Below are 9,252 nucleotides of genomic sequence, written 5' to 3'. Positions count from 1 at the left end.
TATCCGGAGGCATTTACGAAAATGACGTTAGCTGGGATTGGTACCCTAACATGATCAGACGTATGGTCTATCGCGAACAAGTTCCCCCGTTACCTCACCCGAACCACCCTGCTTATCCCAACACCCTACCACCCATAACCGAACCTGTGGAGCGAGTTCTCGCAGCTGTCGTTTCTTGTTGGAGCGTGATGTGGGTTACATGCACTACACGAGAGAAAATGTTTCCAGACTGTTTAAAGACGGAACCGAGACTCATGAGGAGATTGCCCGCATGGCAGCGGCAATGAAAGAAATGCAAGAGACTAGTGAGCAACAAACGAAGGTTATGATGAAGATGCAAGCCGAGATGATAGACTTGCAAGAGCAACTCCAAGAAGCAAGGACCCGAACCGAGATAGCACTCGAGCGTTGCGATGACCTACAAATGCAACTTGCTCAGAACGCAGCCGAACCCGAGGCAGAGCCTGAGGCCGAGCCTGAGGCAGATCCTGAAGAAGATCCTGAAGAGGAACCTGAGGAGGACCCCGAGGAAGATCCCGAGGAGGAGCCTGAAGAAGAACCGGCTGAGGAGGAGGCACACTCAGAGGTGTCCTCAGACGATGTGCAAATGTGCAAATTCTTGGATTGGAACTAGCTAACGCTATGAACTGAGAGGAGTTCAAAGACTTGATGCGAGAAGAGTATTGTCCGAGGGAGGAGATTTCAAAGTTGGAGTCGGAATTTTGGTCATTGAAGATGGTGGGTTCGGAAATCGAAGCCTACACTACCCGTTCTCACGAGTTAGCGGTGATGTGTCCACGGATGGTAGATCCGCCGAGTAAGAGGATTGAAATGTACATTGATGGGTTAGCACCGCAGATTCAGGGCATGGTGACGTCTTCCAGACCAGCCACGATACAACAAGCGATCCGGTTAGCTCACAAACTGACGGATCAAGCAGTGGCCCAAGGTGCGTTACCACCTAGGGGTTCAACCACTAAGGCCCGTGACAACCCGAGTAATGACAACAACAGCAACAGCAACCCGAGCAGCGGAAAGAGGAAGTTTGACAACACCAGATCCTCATCCTCGAACCTCCCACCGCAACAACACTACCGTAAGCCCGAATTCACTCGGAGCTTTAACAATCAAAGTCACAACAACAATAACAACGGTAGCGGGCAGGGTTCGAGCGGATATGCTGGGAGATATCCAAAGTGCAATAGGTGCAACTATCATCATGTTGGTCAGTGTGACCGTGTCAAGTGTCAAAGATGCGGAAACATAGGTCACTAAGCGAAGGAATGTAGAGTTGACCTTGCGGCGAAGGGTGCTCCTAAGCCACCGATGACGACTAAGGGATGTTTTGAATGTGGACAGGAAGGTCATTTCCGGAAGGATTGCCCCAAGCTGAAACAGAATGACAATAATGGGGGTAATGGAAGTGGCAGTAATGGTGGAGGAAATGGCAAAGGAAGAGCGTTTGTGATTGGATCGGGTCAAGCCCGCAATGATCCGCATGTGGTGTCTGGTAAGTTCCCTGTAAACGTTTGTTTTGCTTCTGTTTTGTTTGACACTGGAGCTGATAGGAGTTTTGTGTCGAAAGCCTTTAGTCAACTCTTAGACTTAACTCCAACTCCGTTAGATGCTAAGATTCATGTTGAATTAGCTGACGGTAAGGCTATAGTAACGACTCATGTACTTGCGGGATGTAAGTTAAAACTGTCAGGTCATATTGTTGATATCGACCTTATTCCTTTTACGCTTAGTAGTTTCGATGTCGTTGTCGGCATGGACTGGTTATCCGAGAACCGAGCGGAGATTATATGTCACGACAAGATAGTTCACATTTCTACCCCTTCCGGCGAGATCATTTCGGTCCGAGGCGAGAGAAGCGGCATGACCACCAGCGTCATTACCCTTTTGAAGGCACAGAAGTATCTACGAAAGGGTCATCCGGCAATTTTGGCACAGATTGTTGAGAAACCCGCGGAGGAGAAACGAATTGAAGACATACCGGTTGTGCGAGACTTCCCGGAAGTTTTCCCGGAGGATTTGCCTGGACTCCCTCCTATTCGTCAAGTCGAATTCCAAATCGAGTTGACACCCGGTGCAGCACCCATAGCACGAGCCCCGTATCGGCTCGCACCGGCGGAACTTCAGGAGTTGTCCACTCAGTTGCAAGATTTGTTGGATAAGGGTTTTATCCGACCTAGCTCATCGCCATGGGGAGCCCCTGTCTTGTTTGTCCGAAAGAAAGACGGGACTTTCCGAATGTGCATCGACTACCGGGAGTTGAACAAGGTGACGGTCAAGAACCGTTATCCTTTACCCCGAATTGATGATTTGTTTGACCAGCTTCAAGGATCGAGTTACTACTCGAAGATTGATCTACGATCCGGTTACCACCAGCTGAGAGTGCGCGAAGAAGATATCTCAAAGACGGCTTTCAGAACACGGTATGGTCACTACGAGTTTTCGGTTATGCCTTTTGGCCTAACCAACGCGCCAGCCGTATTTATGGATCTCATGAATCGAGTATGCAAGGCGTACCTCGACAAGTTCGTGATTGTTTTCATCGATGATATTCTCGTCTACTCCAAGAACGAGACTGACCACGAAGATCACTTAAGGGTAATTTTGGAACTATTGAAGAAGGAACAACTGTATGCTAAACTCTCGAAATGTGAATTTTGGCTTCGCGAGGTTCACTTTTTAGGACATGTGATCAACGAGAATGGTATCCATGTCGATCCCGGTAAGGTAGAGGCCATCAAAAACTGGGAAGCACCTAAGACTCCGACTGAGGTGCGGCAATTCCTAGGACTGGCCGGCTACTACCGGCGTTTCATCGAGGGATATTCAAAGATTGCTCAACCCCTCACTGCTTTGACTCACAAAAGGCACTAAGTACAACTGGGGTGACGCGCAAGAATCCGCTTTTCAACTGTTGAAAACCAAGCTTTGTAGCGCCCCTATTTTAGCCCTCCCCGAGGGAACGGAAAATTTTGAGGTACACTGTGACGCATCTATACAAGGTCTCGGTTGTGTGCTGATGCAACTCGAGAAGGTTATAGCCTATGCCTCTCGACAACTACGGATTCACGAGAAGAACTACACGACTCATGATTTGGAACTCGGAGCTGTGGTGTTTGCCCTAAAGATATGGAGGCATTACTTGTACGGTACCAAGTTTACCATATACACCGACCACAAGAGTCTCCAGCATATCTTCGATCAAAGGGAGCTGAACATGCGACAGCGTCGTTGGGTCGAGTTGCTTAAGGATTATGATTGTGCCATCAAGTACCACCCTGGCAAGGCCAATGTAGTGGCCGACGCACTCAGTAGAAAAGAAACCGATAAACCCAGACGAGTACGAGCATTGCAACTCACAATTCATGCTAGCTTACCCGACCAGATTCGCGATGCACAACTTGAAGCTTTGAAAGATGATAATCTTCCATCAGAACTCATGCGGGGCATGGACAAACAACTTGAAACCAAATCGGACGGGGTCCGATATTTTGAGAACCGGATTTGGGTTCCACGATACGGAGAGTTGAGAACTCTAGTGATGGACGAAGCTCATAAGTCCCGATATTCTATCCACCCTGGCTCAGATAAAATGTATCATGATTTAAAGGCACTTTACTGGTGGCCGAACATGAAAGCCGACATTGCCACCTATGTGAGCAAATGCTTGACTTGTGCCAGAGTCAAGATAGAATACCAGAAACCATCTGGTCTACTACAACAACCGGAACTCCCAATGTGGAAATGGGAGCACATCTCAATGGACTTTATTACGGGTTTGCCTAAGACACCGACGGGATGCGATACCATCTGGGTGATCGTTGACAGGTTGACTAAATCGGCACACTTCCTAGCAATTAAGGAAACGGACAAAATGGAAAGACTGACTCGCGTATACATTAAAGAAGTGGTGTCTAGACACGGAGTGCCTGTCTCGATCATTTCCGATCGAGATTCTCGTTTCACCTCGCACTTTTGGAAGTCGCTGCAAAGCGCACTGGGCACCCGTCTCGATATGAGTACAGCATACCATCCTCAGGCGGATGGGCAAAGTGAACGGAATATTCAGACCCTGGAGGACATGTTGCGTGCATGCGTGTTGGATTTCGGAAAAAGTTGGGAACCCCACTTACCTTTGGTAGAGTTTTCGTATAATAACAGCTACCACGCAAGTATTAACGCAGCACCGTTTGAAGCACTAGACGGACGGAAGTGTCGATCACCGCTCTGCTGGGCAGAGGTGGGTGACAGCCAAATCACTGGTCCAGAACTGGTACTCGAAACTTCGGAAAAGATTGTTCAAATCCGAAACCGCATGGCAGCAGCACGTGATCGCCAAATGAGTTACGCTGACAAGCGCCGAAAACCTCTCGAATTTCAAGTAAACGATCGAGTGTTACTCAAAGTCTCACCTTGGAAAGGTGTGGTTCGCTTTGGAAAGCGAAACAAACTCAACCCACGATATGTTGGTCCTTATCGGATAACGGAACGCGTTGGTCCAGTGGCGTACCGACTGGACTTACCAGCAGAACTCAGTAGTGTACACAATGTTTTTCATATGCCTATCCGATGAAACTCAAGTAGTCCCTTTGGAGGAACTACAAGTTGATGAACAGTTACGCTTCGTTGAAGAACCAGTTGAGGTTTTGGATTGGGAAACCAAAACGCTCAAGCACAGCAAAATTCCAATTGTTAAAGTTCATTGGAACTCGAGACATGGACCGGAGTTCACGTGGGAACGCGAGAATCAAATGATGAAAAAGTATCCTCACCTTTTTGAAGGGCTGACCAAACATAGAAAACCGCGAAACCCGGCAAACCGTCAGAAATCACCGGAGGTATGAATTAAATTTCGGGACGAAATTTCTTTCTACTAGGGGATGATATGACAAACTGAAAATTTTTCTTACTTTTTCAGACACTCATCACGACTTGACTCAAATTTTCGGGACGAAAATTCTTTAACATGGGAATGATGTGACAATCGTCAATTTCAGGTTAACTCCGTTAACGCAACTCCGTCAATTCAAACTTTAGATTATTGAATCTAAACGCAAACCTCATTACATTTAAACTAGGGTTTAAATGACGCTTAACACTTACTACATGTGTAGTAGTCTTTCGGGATTTGCACCGAAACGCAAACGATTGATGAATAAACGAAAAACACTAAAACACTAATTATGTGATAATTATGTGTTAGGATTATGTGTTATGTGATAATATTATTGTCATGTTAATTTAATGTGCAAGTTATGATAGAATGTTCTAGAAAAAGTAATACTTAATGTTAACTTAATGTGCAATTTATGATAGAATGTTCTAGAAAAAGTAATACTTAGGAGTTGAGGGGCCAAAGTGTAACATATTCCTTTATAAATACATGGTAAACCTAAACCCTAACCTCCTACCTATTCCCCTACAAAAATCGGCAGCCATCCCGTCCCTTTATTTCCTTGAGATCGATTAATATACACACACACACAATCAAGATCTTTCAAGTTTGATTGAAGATTAAGGTGCTAGGAAGGTATACACAACTATTCTATGTATCCTCTATGTTTAATTGTTAGTTTTATTGGGTTAATTGTAAACCTTTATGGCTGATTTCTTGGTATTATGATATTCATGTGATTCTTGATTTAATTGATGATGATTGATAACTAGATTTGATATTGTTGCATGATTATTGTTGTCTTTGAGTTTGATATCAAGTAAATCCCTAACTATGTATGTATGGTATGATTGATAGGAGTTATGATGTCTAGAATGTTCTATGAATGATTTGTGATCTATAGATAGTTAAATTGTTGAGTTTGGATGAAAACAGTTTCTGGACAGATTGTGTTGTTGATGATTGAATGACTGTAACGGGATGTAAAAGTGGTAAATGAATGAGATAATTGATACTAAAGTAAACTAGGTTGAGTCTAGTTTCTAAAGAATATAAATTTGTAATTTTTGGACGCGTGAAAGTTAACTTTTATGATTTTACAAAAACGTGGTGCAAAGCTGAGTTGTTAGACCTGCTGTTAGGTTGTTTTGTAAATATTATATCTCATGATCTACGAGGCCAATTGGGTTGGTTCCACTTCTGGAAGTTGACTTATTGAGTTAGGAACCTAACCCAAGTGGTCTTGCATTTATTGGATTTTTCGTTTAACGGGAATTGCAAATAACATTCTGTTGCGCATGAATCTGACTGATATAAGTTTGCTGTAATGTTTTGGTCATTATAAGAAAAATATTTGGAATAAAAATAAGATAAAATATGTTCTGGAAACCTACGATATGTATGCTTCTGTGGTGATTTTTGATGAATTAATTGAGACGTTATGATCGGTGAAATAGTACAATCTTTCAAGTAGAAATTCTGTCATAATGAAACTAACTGCTGAGTTGTGTAAAAATGCATGAAATATGATAGTTTTTGTATATTTGTTATGTTTTGACCAAAATACCCTTGCGGGGAATAGTTGCTAATTGATTGCCATGAATTGACCAAATTGCCCTTATGGGGAATAATGGTTAGTTAATTTTGTTTGTTGACCAAAATGCCCTTACGGGGATAATTGCTAGTAAAGTATGTTATTAGTACGTGACACGAAAGTAATTGCTCACTCATGTATCGTATCACAATTGTACTTGTTTAAGTCACACACGATTCACAAACGAAACACGAAATCCGTTACGTGCATAGGTATTATGTGCCGAGTCTAGAGACTCGTTAAACGTACCAATACTTAGAAAATCTCTTTGTTATTTAGAACGCTAGAGAGTTTCTACGACGCGCATCACTTGGTGATCTAATTTGGGATATTCTTCGCAAACAGTGAGTTTCACTTTCCCCTCTTTAAACTGTTTTCAAACGCTTTTCACTTGGGGGAGATAACATACTCCGATAAACGTGCTTTCTGAGATAAACGCATATTTAAGATTTTGTTATAAATTATATATCACTTGTAAAGGCTAAGCGGCAAACGTAACATTTGAAGTCCCACACATCGGACCGGTTAATATTTGGAATAGCGAGTCACTGTTGAGTAGTACTACTGGGTTTGACAAACCCCACCCGACGCTAAGCTCAACTGGAGGTTGAGTGGGTGTAATTTTGGCTAACACTTACCATGGTCTGGATTGACCTGGTGACGGGCACTTGATAAACAGTCAGCTTCGGTCGCGAACCACTTAGCGATACTTGTTGTATAGATTAGCTACCTATCGATATATAATTTGACATAACACTATCTGGTAATGCAACACTTAAACGTCGTAACGGGGTTACGCAACACTTAAACGTCGTAACGAGGTTACGCAACACTTAAACGTCGTAACGGGGTTACGCAACACTGAAACGCCGTAACGAGGTTACGCAAAACGCTTAAACGCCGTAACGAGGTTACGCAAAACGCTTAAACGCCGTAACGAGGTTACGCAAAACGCTTAAACGCCGTAACGTGGTTACGCAAGACACTTAACGTAAAACGCTGAACGCAAACGCTAAACGATTTATTTTTATATAACTTGTGAACTCACCAACCTCGTGTTGACCCTTTTAGTATGTTATTCTCAGGTAGCCGAGGCGGGCGCGCGGTCTAGGAACATGCATTGTTTGAATCATCTTTATTTATATGGTTTACGCTTCCGCACTTATTTGCATTTAAACGTTTTTATGGTTTGATTATAACTAATGATTCCGATCCTGTTAGTTCACACCCTCTGACGGTAAAACTCCGTTAGTGGATTTTGAGGGTGTGACAATCTCTTTTTTTGTAGATGTTATCGGACATGTTACCAAGGTTTTTAATAACAAGAACTCATTCGTAAGGGAATCACAACACCAAAACAGAACAATGGAGTTTGCTGATTTGGGGTATAATTATTACATTTATTTATTTTATTTTATTATATATATGTTTAGTTGTGTTAATTAAATATCTTTTGATGCAGTGGTAATACTATCTATCTCACTTTGTGGGATAGCTATCTTAAGCAGCTTACCAAATATGTTGCGGACAATCTGAATGAGGAATACTTAATTATTGTTCTCCAATTCGCAAGAGTCAAATACTATGGAGGTATTATTAACAAATATAACGTGTGTAGTTTACTTTTAATATTGTTTGACGGTTGTTAAGATGAAACTAATACATATAAATGTTTTATTTCAGATAATGTTTATGTCAACAACACATAGGCTGTCCTCTATGGTGAGGGGCTTCGAAGCCCCTCCCCAGTGCCACGTCAACGCCACTTGGGCACTGGGGGCTTCAAAGCCCCAATGCAAAGATGCCCCTCAATGGTGAGGGGGCTTCGAAGCCCCTTAATTTTTTTTTATTTTAACAAACTAACAAATTTATTAAATATAATAATTATCAAATACAAACTAAATTAAAATTAAAAACATATACATAAAAAATCAACTAATTTTAGTCGAGCTCGAGCCTAGCTGAGCTGCCTCGTTTAGTTTCGAGCTCGAGCTCCAACCCACCCTGGCTCGACTCGTGAACAACCCTAAACCCTTAAAATATTAAATCTACACATGAACTTGGATCAAAATACTAACAACCCATCTTATTAAACCCCGAAAACCAATTCATTCAAATCACCTGAGGCATCTGCCAAGCCTCCGGGATATCGAGTCTTGAAGCCGAAAAAATCTAAACCAAATTAAACACGAATTATTCAAAAACTATCTTCATCTGGGCATTAATAATATTGAAAAAAGATTGATAAAGTTACCTTCTTGTTGGAATTCATGAGGCATATGCCAACGTTTCTTCTGTATCCTGCCGGAGGTGCTTCCATGGCAGATGATGATGAAAAGAGCCGTTGGAAAGGGGAGGGGCCCGCATAATTCACACTTCCGCATCAGCCGTTTGAACCACCAAATCATCGGCGCCCAACGAAGAACCGCGCCCCACTGCGGTGTTCGGCGCCCCGCCAGATCAGCCTTTGGAGCCCATAGCGACCAGTCTTATGGTAATGCTGTCTCACGTACTAATTAATGATTACTTATATGAAGTGGTGGAGTGCAAGAAAAGGTAAATTTTTACTACTACATAACTCAATTTATATCAAAACTTTATTTCATTAACTATTTGGATCATCTTCTCACGACATGTTAATTAAACATCAGGTTGTTGGAAATTTCGGCTCAAGTGGAGGTGGAAATACCCAAACCAGTCGGTTCATCGATGTTGTTGACTGTCAAAGATGAGTTTCTGAAGAAAGCCC

The 9,252-nt window shown here is 42.7% G+C and overlaps 1 long non-coding RNA gene across 1 annotated transcript; it reads right to left on the bottom strand.

Annotated features, from left to right (window-relative positions):
- Nucleotides 1-8,461: 8,461 nt before the first annotated feature.
- On the bottom strand, nt 8,462-8,802 carry LOC143564642 (uncharacterized). The gene is made up of 3 exons (XR_013140920.1): nt 8,758-8,802; nt 8,599-8,675; nt 8,462-8,536 (listed from the first exon to the last, which is right to left on the bottom strand). It is a non-coding gene; the product is annotated as an uncharacterized LOC143564642 (long non-coding RNA).
- Between the last annotated feature and the right edge of the window lie 450 nt (nt 8,803-9,252).

Source organism: Bidens hawaiensis, unplaced genomic scaffold (assembly GCF_021521415.1).
Source record: "Bidens hawaiensis isolate Kalapana, Puna unplaced genomic scaffold, B.hawaiensis_p1.1 tig00000097_1, whole genome shotgun sequence".
NCBI lineage: Eukaryota > Viridiplantae > Streptophyta > Magnoliopsida > Asterales > Asteraceae > Bidens > Bidens hawaiensis.
This window is presented reverse-complemented; position numbering and strand designations above follow the sequence as displayed.